This window comes from Pistacia vera, unplaced genomic scaffold, assembly GCF_008641045.1.
Source record: "Pistacia vera cultivar Batoury unplaced genomic scaffold, PisVer_v2 Contig1117, whole genome shotgun sequence".
Classification (NCBI taxonomy): domain Eukaryota; kingdom Viridiplantae; phylum Streptophyta; class Magnoliopsida; order Sapindales; family Anacardiaceae; genus Pistacia; species Pistacia vera.
In genome coordinates, this window is record NW_022195157.1 from 37744 (window position 1) to 52398 (window position 14655).

Consider the following 14655-nt stretch of genomic DNA (forward strand, 5'->3'; position numbering starts at 1 on the left):
TGAGATGATTCAAAATTCTATGGAACATAAGAAAGAGATCTACAATTTTCATGTTTTGAGTTTGGAGAGATACTAGCTGCATCAAAGTTGTAATTGGGTTTCAAGTTGATGCACCTGCACTGACGATGTTCTGGAACATTTTGCCTTGTCATGCAAATCAATTGGGCAGCTTATTATTGGAGGATTTGAAGACATGTGGCATGCAAGTTATAGCTCATAATCACCACTTTCCTATTTTATTTTAGGACTTTATCTTATTTTCAATTAATTAGAATTGAATTAGGGTTAATGTTATTTTAGGATATTAGAATATTTCTTTTAGGAGATTTAGTGGAATTCAAATACTTGAACTGGATACTTTTTAAGGAGATCAGATTAGGTTTGGGGGGACACATGCCTCTCTCTCGTCTTCTCTGTAACTTTTCCTTTGGAATTTTCATGATGGCCATGAGAGGCTAATTTTTATAACTTGGTTGAAGGAAAGGAGGCCTCGGAATCAATAACTGTGAGACCTAATCCATTTTATTTCAGTGTTCAATTTTATGCTTTGAGTATTGGATATTCTTCTATGCTTATTTTCATGATTGTTTTATTTAATTGCTAGGAGGCCTACTAGGTTATTATTTGTTTCAATCTACTGCTAAGTTAGATATAAAATCCGTAATTGTTTGATCCCTCTAACTTGTGAAGCAATTAGGGTTATTAATTTGCTGCGTCAGGAATTAGTAATCTTAAGAGGAACACTCGACTAAATTAAATACAACCGCTTGAGTTTATGTTGTTTAGCTTCATCGATCTCTCTAATTCTTAAGGCTGCCATTAGATTAAATCTTTAGCACTTGTCTAGGGTTGTTTAATGGTAAGATTAATTAAGATCGCTTGTCTAGGGTTGTTTAATGGTAAGATTAATTAAGATCGCTTGTCTAGGGTTGTTTAATGGTAAGATTAATTAAGATCGCTTGTCTAGGGTTGTTTAATGGTAAGATTAATTAAGATTACTTGTTTCCTAATTAATTACAATTAAGGAGAGATAGGAAAATAGTTCCAACGGTGAATATTCAAAGTAAGAATTGATTTACTTTTGCATCAATGATCAGTTGTAAGATTCCGATGGTGGATGTTGATGGAGACCAAGTTTCGTTATATTAATTGATTTTGAATTGAATTGTTTTTGTTTTTATTTTTAGCTAAGATTGTTTTCTGTTTTACTCAAAACCACCTAGCCTTATTCACATCATCGAAAATTCGGCTAGACACTCTTCGTGGGATCAACCCTTGCTTACCCTATTTACAGTTCAGTAGTTAGGTTAGGAAGGTTTTTAATCTTGGTTGCCTATGACAACACACCATACTGTTGGTCTAGTGATACTCGACCCACTGCCATCAACTGAAGGAACTGAAAACTCCCTTAGTGTTCTATTTTCTGCCATCTCTACAACTATGACTTCTGGTTCCACTGTCGCCTCTCTTTCTCTTCTTTCTCTGTTAAGTCTTCGAGGGGTTCTTTCAATCTTAAGATCAACAGGAACCATTGGCTGACGTCTTGCTCTTCGCATAAACTACACAGAAAAATAGAAAGAGTGAGATCACAAACCAACCTAAAAGAATGACAAAAATTAAACAAACACAAATTAAGCAAAAATAAAGCTCCAATCTAGCTAACACAAGAAAATTTTAATGTTAACACAAAAGTCAATCCCTGACAACGGCGCCAAAAACTTGATGCATTGTTACTACACCATAAATAAATAGCAAGTGCACTAGCCGCACAAAGTAATAAAGTGATGAGTGAGTATCGTTCCCACGATGATTAGTTGCTAAGTACTAAGTTTTCTACTGTTTTCAAGTTAGAGCAATCGAATTTGTTTGGATTAATGGGAGAAAATTAAACTTAAAACTAAAACAAAATTGCTAATATTCAAAGCAAAATTATGAAAGCAAGATTAAAAACAAGGTAATATCAATTTAAACAAATAGGTAGGGTTTTAACTTCATTCGGACTCTATGGATTAAACCTCCGGATTATGCTATTTCCATATTCACATGTATTGATTGTAAATCGAATTCTCTAAATTGTAAAACATACCTTCTCAAGCTATGTTTCCTACTTTTTCCTATTAAACTTCCGCACCCAATAATTTGAAGATTAATAGTTCTAAGCTCATTAAGCACATGGAATCCTAGATTGATTTCATTGATTCTCAAATCTATCTCTAGTATTCAATACTACAATGGTGATTACCCAAGAAGCTTAACATGACTCATTTCTCAATCTCATCATGTTCATGAATTAAAAGCAATAAAATCAGAATAACCACACAATCCATGCAATAGCATATGAAAATAAATAAATTGCTCAATCCATGGAAGTCCGAATTACATCAAAACCCAAACCCAAAATAGGTTAGTTCATAGCTAAATCAAAATACACAGCAAGAAAAACAATAAACACAAGGTTCAACATATTGAAATGAGAGAAAAGACAAGAGATCTCCCCTAGTTGAAGAATCCACTAGATTCAATCCCGAATCTTCTCACTTTTCAACCCAAAATTCGTCAAATCTAAACTAAGGAAAATGAAAATAAGCTACTCTAGACTAAAAAAAAATGACGATCATCTCAAAATGGCAAAGTTTTGCTTTTATACTTCCCCAAAAACCTAAGACTTTTCCTAAAAATGAAACTGTGCGTTTTAAAGAAACTGAAATTTGCAGACTTCGTCACGGCGAAGAAGGAATCTCGTTGCGGCGATGAAGTAAAATGAACTCTTGTGCATAACTCATTTCTCCGCGGCGAAGAACTAACTTCGCCGCGGTGAATCTTCATGAAGAATTCTGAAATTATAGAATTGCCCTCCGCTTGCTTCTTTGCTTGAATCTTCGATCTTCGATGCTCTCCCATGGGAACAAGCTTCATAGTGCTTTACTCTCCTTCAGAACTCTCCCAACTTCTGAGACCCGCTTACTTCTGAGTCCAAAAACTCCAATTCGCTCATTATTTGCTCAAAATGTCCATTTTGGCCTGAAACACAAAATGTAAAGAATTAAGTAGCAATTCAGGCCTAAATGAACTAAGAAGTATCTAAAATCCGGCCTAAAAGCCTAAATAAAACAGTATAATCCTTGGATTATCAAATACCCCCAAACTAAAGACATGCTCGTCCCCGAGCATCAGGTACAAAACTCAAAGAAAGAAAACAATAAACAACCAAAACACGACACAATAAAACTGGAAATGAACAAACAAAAATTAGACTCAACTCAACATACAAATTGCCTAGAATTTATACAAGTCTCAAAGGTTGTTGAAAAATTATTACTAGAGAAATGTTCAACACTCCAAGAAGTTATAAGTTGCATTGACTATCTTTCTCTATTGGTTCCCCGAGTAGGTGATCCCCACTTCAATCCACCTTCCGACTTCCCAGATTATTTTATGCAGAAATGCAAACTTTATCAAATGGCGGCAGACTCCATAAGCCTAAATATCAAACAACTCTCCACTACTGAGGATTAGACATCGCTAAGAATCAAAAGGTTTTTGCAAGCTTGTAATGTTAGGCTCGGGTAGTGGGCTCCAAAGGAAAGGAAAGGAAAGGATAAACAAACAAAAGAACTTGGTTTCCTTAAAGCAAACAGTAAGACTTAATCCAACTCCCACTTCCTTTCTCAACCATCACTCAAAATGTCAACCATTTAACAACCTCAACCATGAAAAATTCTTATTTTTGCTATTGTAATGCAATTCTCAAAATAGAATTTTTTTTTTAAAATAACAAAAATCAGAAATTGAGGTTAATTACCTCTCATATTCTTCTTGCCCTTCTCACAACCCCCAAACTATACTTTTAGTTCATTCACATAACTCTTCAAGTTCCTTATGTTTGCATTAGGTCCAAAATTCTCCTAAAGGGTATGATTATGTGTTTAGGGTAATTGGATTGGACAATTTTTGGTTTGCAAGGAAATAAAAAGCAATGATAATCTCATAAGGCTCAAATGGGTGACTAGGGAAAAATTCATTCGTGGGTTGGCTGGAAAGGCTCAAACATTCTGAAAAATGCCTAAATCATTTCCTCAACAGTGTCTATTCCTAGAATTCCGCCTCAAGCACTTCTCTACTAGGTTATAGAGTTCACCAACATTATCAAAACTTTATCTAACCACATAAAATGAATCTAAGCATGCCGAAATAAATGAAAATGTTGGTTGAACCACTCAACAAACCACAATCAAAATTCAGTCAATCAACATAAACTTGAAGCAATGCTTAACATTTTTCAAAAATAAAATCCCAACAACCCTATTCTCATCATTGATTTATACAATTCATCATTGGCATACACAACAAAACATGAAAATAAAATAAACAAAAGTCCAAAAATTCTCAAATTTTTCCTACCTCCAAACTAAAGATGACATTGTCCCCAGTGTCACATTATCCACAAATTAGGAAAAGAAAAACAAAATCAACAAAGGTACGAGATAGTTCCCTGATTAATCCGTGAAGTTGAAGTTTTGCTCAACAGTGTGCACACCTGGTCCTTGACTTTTTCATCACCAAAATCTGTAAAAACAATTGAAAACTGTGGTGTCCACTGTGTTAGAAAAATTCACTGACTAATATGAAAATATTAATCTCGTCTTTACATCAATTACGAAATTAAAACAAAAATTAAACAATCCAAAACAAAAAGTATCAACCGAGTTCAATGTTCGAAATGAAATACAGAAACAACTAAAACAAAGAAAAATAACAAACAAAAACAGGTGCTCAGGTGCTTATTCTTCGGCCTCCTCGTCTCCCTCGGCGTCGTCCTCTTCTGAGTCAGAGCCCATCCACTCATCTGAATCCCAGTCAACCCATTGGAATTTCGAAGTATCAACATTGAGCTTGGTGAAGCTACTTTTCTGCATGTCATACATCATCTGGGTCAGCTCTGCCAGCCACTCCTGACGTTTTGCCATCCGTTTCATCTGACCCATCATCTGCTACATCATTTCCCTCATAGTGGTTGTGGAACTAGATGATGTGGCAGTGCCTTGGGTGGTTCTCTGTCGTTTTGTCTTGACGCTGGGTTGCTCACTGTCTGGACGTTCAAGATGCTTGTGATAATAGTCTGAGTCGAGAACTGGGGTAGCGTGGATAAGCGGCTCATCATCATGTACCTCGATTTCTGCTCAAGTGCACAAAGCTGTAATGAGATGTGGGAAAAGGTAACTCCCTCGCCCTGGTTTGGCTGCATGCAGAATGTTGTTCAGGATAATTTGTCCCACATCCATTCTCTTTCCTGTGGCAATAGAATAGAGCAATAATGCCTTCTCATAAGTCACCGTACTATAGTGCGTCTCTGGCATCATCCTCGCACAAATAAAGTACTGCCACAACCGAGCTACCGGTGTCAAATTAGTTCCTTTGATGCTCTTCTTGCCCTTTTTTGAAACCTCCCAAGTGGTGTTCGGTTTTGTAATGACCAGAAGAATAATATCATCCTCAAACTGTGTCTTCCTAAAATCCTCATAATCATTACGGTCAATCTTAGGCATGTTATAAATTTCATTGATGACCTTCGTAGTAAATGCCACATCAGTACCCCTCACAAACACAGCACCAGATTCACACTCCGGGAGGTTGGCACAAAACTCTCTCACTAGCGGCTCTACAGCCGCTTGGGCAGGTGCAATCATAAATAGTTCCCAACGTCTCCCTCGACTCCAATCCATAGTCTGGCTCATGGTCAATCTTTGCTTAGGGATAAATCCTTTATCTTTCCTTTGGGCTGCCCCTTCATAGCGTGTCTAAGCCTTGTCATTTACAAACCGGTTTTCCACTTTCTTTCCTTTTCCTTTACCCTTTGATGGTACCTTGAGTGGCATTTTCCCAAAACTACCAATCAACTCAACAATTTAACTCAAAAAAATTCAACCCTAAGCGTCCCACGACAACCACAATCAATCCTGCAAAAATGGACAACACTTCCAAAACTTTTGCACCTAGAACCCCAAACTACTATTCTTCCAAACTCAACTAAACACTCCAAAATTCAAAACCCACTCTCTTCAATACCAAACAATGCACAATCAACACTTCCTCAAACAAAATCAAAACATAAACTTCATGAAAATCCCTAAAACTCAACTCAACAATCAAATCTCAAATTCAACTCTAAAAATCAAAATTGGTTAATTTAAAGTTTGGAGGGCTTGAAATCTTACCAATCCCAAGATGCTTTCACCACCAATTTCACTGATTTCGGCCCAGATCGCAAGATCCCCAAATTTTGTAAACCAAGGGTTTCCAAAATTTTTTGTAGAAATCCTCGCTAAAATGAGTTGATTTTTGTGTTTGGGAGAGTTTAGGAGTTAGAAAAAGTGATGGAAGTTCACTGGAACGGCTAAAGATTGAAGGTGGGATAATTTTCTCTCAAATGTGTTTTGAACTTTTGCTTTAAAAATGAAAAAATAGCGTGGGTATTCATAAAAAACAGACTTCGTCGCGGCGAAGAACAATCTTCGCCGCAGCGAAGTTCTTCACTTTAAAACCCTAAAATCCTAACCCAGTTGATGCTGCAGCGAAGACAAATTCTTCGCCGCGACGAAAAATTACAGTAGCTCATCACCTCGACGAATAACAATCTTTGCCGCGACAGAAAAATACAGAGGTGCATCGCCTCAGTGAAATAAATACTTCGCCGCGGCAAAGTCTAGGACTTTCCGAATTCCAAATTTTTCAAAATGTGCTTCGCCGCAGCGAAAACAGGAAAATTCCATTTTCCACCTTGATTCGATAATTCACCTGAAACACCCAAAAACACACAAATTAGACTTCATCCAAAAATAATAAGAAACTAAACAATTTCAAAATAATAAATAAACAACAACAAATGAAAACACTTGGGTTGCCTCCCAATGAGCTCTTGTTTATAGTCGAAAAGCTCAACTCTCTCAAGTTCTCATGTCTGAATGTCAAGCCGGAGGGGAATTGACTTGCAACTCATCACTCCGTTGATGTATGGCTTCAACCTCTGGCCATTGACCTTAAATGTGCCTTTTTCTTCATGTGACACATCCACCGCTCCGAATGGGTAAACTCTTGTAACTATGAAGGGTCCAGACCATCTAGACCTAAGTTTTCCTGGGAAAAGCCTAAGTCTAGAGTTAAACAACAACACTTTCTGACCCACTTCAAAGTTCTTCTTCCTGATATGCTTGTCATGCCACTTCTTGGTCTTTTCCTTGTACATCCTAGCATTCTTATAAGCTTCGAGATGGAACTCATCGAGTTCATTCAAACTCAGCATCCTTTCCTCCCCAGTAGCTCGTAAGTCTATGTTTAGCTGCTTGACTGCCCAGTATGCTTTATGCTCGAGTTCTACCGGCAAGTGACATGTCTTCCCATAGACCATCTTGAATGGAGACATACTAATTGGAGTCTTAAATGCAGTTCGGTAGGCCTATAATGCATCATCCAATTTTCGTGACCAATCTTTCCTAGATGCATTAACTGTCTTTTCTAAATTCCCTTAAGTTCTCTGTTCGACAGTTCCACTTGTCGGCTCGTCTGTGGATGGTAAGGTGTTGCAACTCTATGTTTCACCCCATACTTTCCCAGCAGGGCATCAAATTGCCTATTGCAAAAGTGCGATCCTCCATCACTAATGATTGCCCGTGGTACTCCAAAACTTGAAAAAATGTTCTTTCTTACAAAATTAATCACTACCCTGGCATCATTAGATGGCAATGCAACTGTTTCCACCCACTTTGATATGTAATCCACTGCTACCAAAATGTATGTGTTCCCAAAAAAATTTGGGAAGGGACCCATGAAGTCAACTCCCCACACATCAAACAGCTCAACTACAAGGATGTTGTTCAATGGCATCTCATGTCTCTTTGAAATATTACCATTTCGTTGACATTGGTCGCATTCTTAAACCATCCAAAAAGAATCCTTAAAAAGGGTTGGCCAATAAAACCCATATTGAAGAACCTTGGCTACTGTCCTAGCTCCTCCAAAATGGCCACCCACTTCCCTCTCGTGACAATGTCGTAGAATGCTTTCCATTTCCTCTTCCGGGACACATCTACGTATCATCTGATCAGCACAGTGTCTATACAGAAATGGCTCTTCCCAGAAGTAATATTTCAAGTCTGAGAAAAATTTCCTCTTTTGTTGGAAGGTCATACAAATTGGTAGCACTCTCGATGACAAGTAATTCACAAAATCTGCATACCGTGGTGCTTCCTCCACTCTCATCAATTTCTCATCCGAGAAAGTTTCTCTGATTTGGGTTTCCTCCTAAATTTCCCTGACTTGGTTGTTCAATTCTTGACAAATGGTCTGCCACTACATTTTTTTGACCCTTTTTTATCTCGTATTTCTAACTCAAACTCTTGTAGCAATAGGATCCATCTTATCAACCGAGGTTTCGCTTCTTGCTTTGCCAATAGGTGCTTGAGTGCCGAATGGTCAGTGTAGACGATCACCTTAGCACCTAACAAATATGAACAAAATTTGTCAAAAGCAAAAACCACAGCCAACAATTCTTTTTCAGTGGTGGCGTAATTCAATTGTGCATCAGTGAGGGTTTTGCTAGCATACTGAATTACATGCAACACTTTGTTTTTCCTCTGTCCTAACACTACTCCTAAAGTAAAATCACTAGCATCACACATCAATTCAAATGGTAGTCCCCAATCGGGAACTACAATAATAGGTACAAATACTAATAATTTTTTTAGAGTTAGAAAGGCATGTATGCATTCATCATTAAAATCAAAAGCAACATCTTTAATCAATAAATTGCAAAGGGGTTTAGAGATCTTAGAGAAATCCTTGATGAACCGTCTATAAAACCCTGCATGCCCCAAGAAACTTCGAACTGCTTTAACATTGGAGGGTGGTGGCAGCTTCTCAATCATGTCCGTCTTTCCTCGGTCCATTTCTATTTCGTCCTTTGAAATTCTATGACCAAGCACAATTCCTTCCTAGACAATGAAGTGGCACTTATCCCAATTGAGCACCAAGCTCATCTCCTGACATCGCTGCAAAACAAAAGAAAGATTAGATAAGCAATTATCAAAAGACGAACCAAAAACAGAGAAGTCATCCATGAAGACTTTTATAAACTGCTCCACCATATCTCCAAAGATTGACATCATGCATCTCTAAAATGTGCCTGGTGCATTACACAACCCAAAGGGCATCCTTCGGTAAGCAAAGGTGCCATAGGGACAAGTGAAGTTCGTCTTCTTTTGATCCTCAAGAGCGATGGCAATCTGATTGTATCCTAAATAACCATCCAAGAAACAGTAATAAGCATGCCCTACAAATATCTCCAACTTCTAATCAATGAAAGGAAGTGGAAAATGATCCTTCCTTGTCGCTTCATTTAATTTTTGGTAGTCAATGCACACTCTTCAGCCCATGACCGTCCTAGTTGGTATCAATTCACTGCTCTCATTCTTTGTCACTGTGATACCTCCCTTCTTTGGAACCATTTGTATCAGACTCACCCATGGACTATTAGAAATGGGATAAATTATTCCCGCATCTAGAAGTTTCACCACCTCGTTTCTCACCACTTCCTTCATTGAAGGATTCAATCTTCATTATGGTTGAACTCTAGGCCTGATATCATCCTCCATGAGTATCTTATGCATGCAAAACGATGGAGAGATTTCTCTAATATCCGAAATAGTCCACCTAATTGCCGATCTATGTTCCCTTAACACCCGAATTAACCGTTTTTCTTCCAATTTGCTCAACCTTGAACTGATTATTACTGGGAAGGTTTCTGATTCCCCAGGATACACACATTTGAGGTGGGAAGGTAAAGGTTTCAGCTCAAGCTTTGGAGGTTCTTCCTTTCTTTCCTTTTCCTTCCCTTTTTCAAAATCAAATTCCTCAAATTCTAGCTCTTGGCTCTCATCAATCGGTTGAAGTGCTTCCAACAACCTAGCACATTCGTTCCTTGCCAACTCATTTACTTCTGTTGTTCTTGATTGGGTAATACACACTTCTAGAGGTAGTTGTGGAGTGTTCTCTTCAATGACCTCTGCTACTAGTTTATCCACCACATCAACACTAAAGCACCAATCCGACTCGGACGGAAACCTCATAGCTTCAAACACATTGAACGTTACTGTTTCATCTTGAACTCTTAACAGCAACTTTCCTTCTTGCACATCAATGAGTGCTCTTCCCGTGGCCAAAAATGGTCAACCCAAAATAAGAGGCATTTCCTTATCCTCCTCCATGTCCAATACAACAAAATCAGCCAGAAAGATAATCTTGTCCACCTTCACCAACACATCTTCGACTATACCCCTTGGATGTTTGATGGATCTATTTGCAAATTGCAACGACATGGTCGTTGGCTTCACTTCACCAATTCCCAATCTTCTGAAAACAGAAAAGAGCATTAAATTGATGCTAGCACCTAAATCACATAAAACTCGATCAAAGGTAATGTCTCCTATAATGCAAGGAATAGTAAAACTCCCTAGATCTTTGAGTTTTGAGGGTAGCTTCTTCTGGAGAATGGCACTGCACTCCTCCGTGAGCATCACTGTTTCCTCATCCTCTAACTTCCTTTTGTTGGATAAAATCTCCTTGAGAAATTTCATGTAGTTCGGCATCTGTTGCAATGCATCTGCAAAAGGAATGTTAATGTTCAATTTTCTAAATATTTCAATGAATTTGGAAAACTGCTTATCCTGATTCTTTTTCTTCAGTCTCTGAGGAAACGGCACAAGAGGGTGTGATATGCCAGTTCTGGTGGTATCTCGGGAAATGACAATTTCTCTTTCCTTTGTCTTTGTCTCACTTCCCGTTTTTGTTCTTCCTCCCTAGAACTAGATGGTTTCTTTTCAGCAACTATCTCTTCGTCCACCTCCTCATCAGAGTCTTCCTTTTTCTCTCCCTTTGACGGACTTTCTTCTTCCCTTGATTTTTCCACCTCTTCCAACACTGTCCCACTTCTCAAAGTTATTGCATTTGCTTGCTCACGTGGGTTAGTCACTGTGTTGCTTAGTAGTGAGCCTTGTGGTCTCTCATTTAACTTATCAGCTAATTGACCCACTTGTACCTCCAAGTTCCGAATAGATGCCCCTTGATTTATGAAATTAGTTCTTGTCTCATTCATAAAACCTATGGTTTCCTGCATAAACTTTCCAAACATGTCCTCCAATTTTGTCACTCTTTGCTCTCCTGATTGATTGTTCACCCCTGTTTGGTTGTTTGGCAATGTTCTTTGGTTCCATTGATTGTTCTATTGATTCTGTTGATTCTGATTACCCCAAGATAGGTTTGGATGATTCCTCCAACAAGGATTATATGCGTTGGAGTATGGATTGTTCGGTTGTCTTTGATTTCCTGCCAAGTAGTTAACCTGCTCCGATGATGATGTTGAAGCAACAGTGTTCCCCACTTGACATTCGCTGCTCACGTGATTACCTGAACAAAATTCACAAGTTAGTTGAGGTGCTTGAATGGAATTTACCTGCATACTTCCCAACTACTTCTGAAGTGCTGTTAGTTGGGCTAAAATGGCTGTATATGCATCAACTTCATGAAGACCCATAGATTTCTTCGGTTGCACCCTCTCATTAGGTCTTTGATAATTGTTGCTTGCCAGAACTTCAAGCAACTTGTGAGCTTCTTTCGGAGTCTTATTTTGCAGTGCTCCTCCCGATGCTACATCCACCATAGTTTGCACATTCACTATCAATCCGTTATAAAATGTCTGGACTTGCATCCAAACTGGCAACCCATAATGTGCACATCTTCTCAGTAATTCTTTGTATCTCTCCTAAGCCTCATACAATGATTCCGACTCTTCCTATAGAAACGATGTGATATCATTTCTCAGCTTTGCTGATTTTGCTGGAGTAAAGAATTTGGCCAAGAACTTCTATGCTAAATCGTTCCATGTTGTAATCGTTCCTGTTGGTAATGCCATTAACCATCCCTTAGCTTTATCCTTTAATGAAAATGGGAATAGTCTCAATCTGATGGCGTCATCTGAAACTTCGTTTGACTTGAAGTATCACAAATCTCCAAAAAATTGGCAATGTGTAGATTTGGATCTTCCTTCAAATCTCCCCTAAACTGTACCGACTACCGGATCATCGGGAAGATTGCTGACTTTATCTTAAAGCTGTTGGCTTGTACTGCTAGTCTAGTGATACTCGACCCACTACCATCAACTGACAGAACTGAAAACTCCCTTAGTGTTCTATTTTCTGCCATCTCTACAACTATGACTTCTGGTTCCACTATAGCCTCTCTTTCTCTTCTTTCTCTGTTAAGTCTTCGAGTGGTTCTTTCAATCTCGGGACCAACAGGAACCACTGGCTGACTTCTTGCTCTTAACATAAACTACACAGAAAAATAGAAAGAGTGAGATCACAAACCAACCTAAAAGAATGACAAAAATTAAACAAACAAAAATTAAGCAAAAATAAAGCTCCAATCTAACTAACACAAGAAAATTTTAATGTTAACACAAAACTCAATCCCTGGAAACGACGCTAAAAACTTGATGCGTTGTTACTACAACATGAATAAATAGCAAGTGCACTAGTCGCACAAAGTAATAAAGTGATGAGTGAGTATCGTTCCCACGAGGATTGGTTACTAAGCACCAAGTTTTCTACTGCTTTCAAGTTGGAGCAATCGAATTTGTTTGGATTAATGGGAGAAAATTAAACTTAAAACTAAAACAAAATTCCTAATATTCAAAGCTAAATTATGAAAGCAAGATTAAAAACAAGGTAATATTAATTTAAAAAAACAGGTAGGATATGACATCATTCGGACTCTATGGATTAAACCTCCGGATTATGCTGTTTCCATATTCACATGCATTGATTGTAAATCAAATTCTCTAAATTGTAAAACATACCTTCTCAGGCTATTTTTTCCTACTTTTCCCTATTAAACTTCCGCACCCAACAATTTGAAGATTAATAGTTCTAAGCTCATTAAGCACATGGAATCCTAGATTGATTTCATTGATTCTCAAATCTATCTCTAGCATTCAATACTACAATGGTGATTACTCAAGAAGCTTAACATGACTCATTTCTCAATCTCATCATGTTCATCAATTAAAAGCAATAAAATCAGAATAACCACACAATCCATGCAATAGCATATGAAAATAACAAAAATCAGTTGCTCAATCCATGGAAATCTGAATTACATCAAAACCCTAACCCAAAATGGGTTAGTTCATAGCTAAATCAAAATACATAGCAAGAAAAACAAAAAAAACAAGGTTCAACATATTGAAATGAGAGAAAAGACAAGAGATCTCCCCTAGTTGAAGAATCCACCAGATTCAATCCCAAATCTTCTCACTTTTCAACCCAAAATTCGTCAAATCTAAACTAAGGAAAATGAAAATAAGCTGCTCTAGATTAAAAAACAATGATCATCTCAAAATGGCAAAGTTTTGCTTTTATACTTCGCCCAAAAACCTAAGAATTTGCCTAAAAATGAAACTGTGCGTTTTAAAGAAACTAAAACTTGCAGACTTCACCGCGGCGAAGAAGGAATCTCGCCGCGGCCACGAAGTAAAATTAACTCTTGTGTGTAACTCATTTCGCCGGGGCGAAGAACAAACTTCGGCACAGCGAATCTTCATGAAGAATTCTAAAATTACAGAATTGCCCTCCGATTGCTTCTTTGCTTGAATCTGCGATCTTCGATCTTCGATGCTCTCCCATGGGAACAAGCTTCATGGTGCTTTACTCTGCTTCAGAACTCTCTCGACTTCTGAGATCCGCTTACTTCTGAGTCCAGAAACTCCAATTCGCTCATTGTTTGCTCAAAATGTCCATTTTGGCTTGAAACACAAAATGTAAAGAATTAAGTAGCAATTCAGGCATAAATGAACTAAGAAGTATCTAAAATCCGGCCTAAAAGCCTAAATAAAATAGTATCATCCTCAGATTATCAGTGATCTCAAGTCTAAGGATCATATGCACCACCATTCGTTAGAGGATTTGTTCCATAGACACTAGGGTTACCATCCATATGGAATCCTCTGGTGGGTCAGTCCAGTGAACCTGCCTACAACAAGCACCCATGTGTTACACCAGGTTATCACCAAACAACCTTAACAAGTAAGATCAGTCACTGCCTGTCGACAGGGTCATTCAACACTATGATAGCCTGACTGTATTATCTGTGCCCTTACTTTAGAATAATACTAGGGCTACGAACATTTCTAGAATGGCCCCCATATGTGCTCATAGGGTTCTCACTATCAAGATTTGAAACACTTGATACCCTCGTCATGGTTCCACCATTCTAAGGACATATATTAATACATACAATGGTGATTTACGTGATATAGTATAAAGTACCTTTTTTTGATCAATGAACATTATTTGAAAGAGTCAATTCTATAATAATTGATTGGCTCTAGTGCATATACTCTAACAAGAAACCCCTTAAGCTCGAAGGTGGCAAGATAGAGGATAGCCCTCGGTCGTGACATAAAGATATTTGAGGTTGACACTATTTCTATACCTCAGCCTTGATGAGATAATTAATGATGAAAGGATTGGATTGCACGATAACCATGTCATTGATAAAAGGCTATTTCGGCGAATCCAAATCTATCGAGTGGCCATGATGCCTTGT

General features: G+C 38.0%; 1 non-coding gene across 1 annotated transcript; it reads left to right on the forward strand.

Annotated features, from left to right (window-relative positions):
* The first annotated feature begins 11768 nt into the window (after nt 1-11768).
* On the forward strand, nt 11769-11875 carry LOC116141648. Its single transcript, XR_004129848.1, has one exon. It is a non-coding gene; the product is annotated as a small nucleolar RNA R71 (small nucleolar RNA).
* The last annotated feature ends 2780 nt before the right edge of the window (nt 11876-14655 follow it).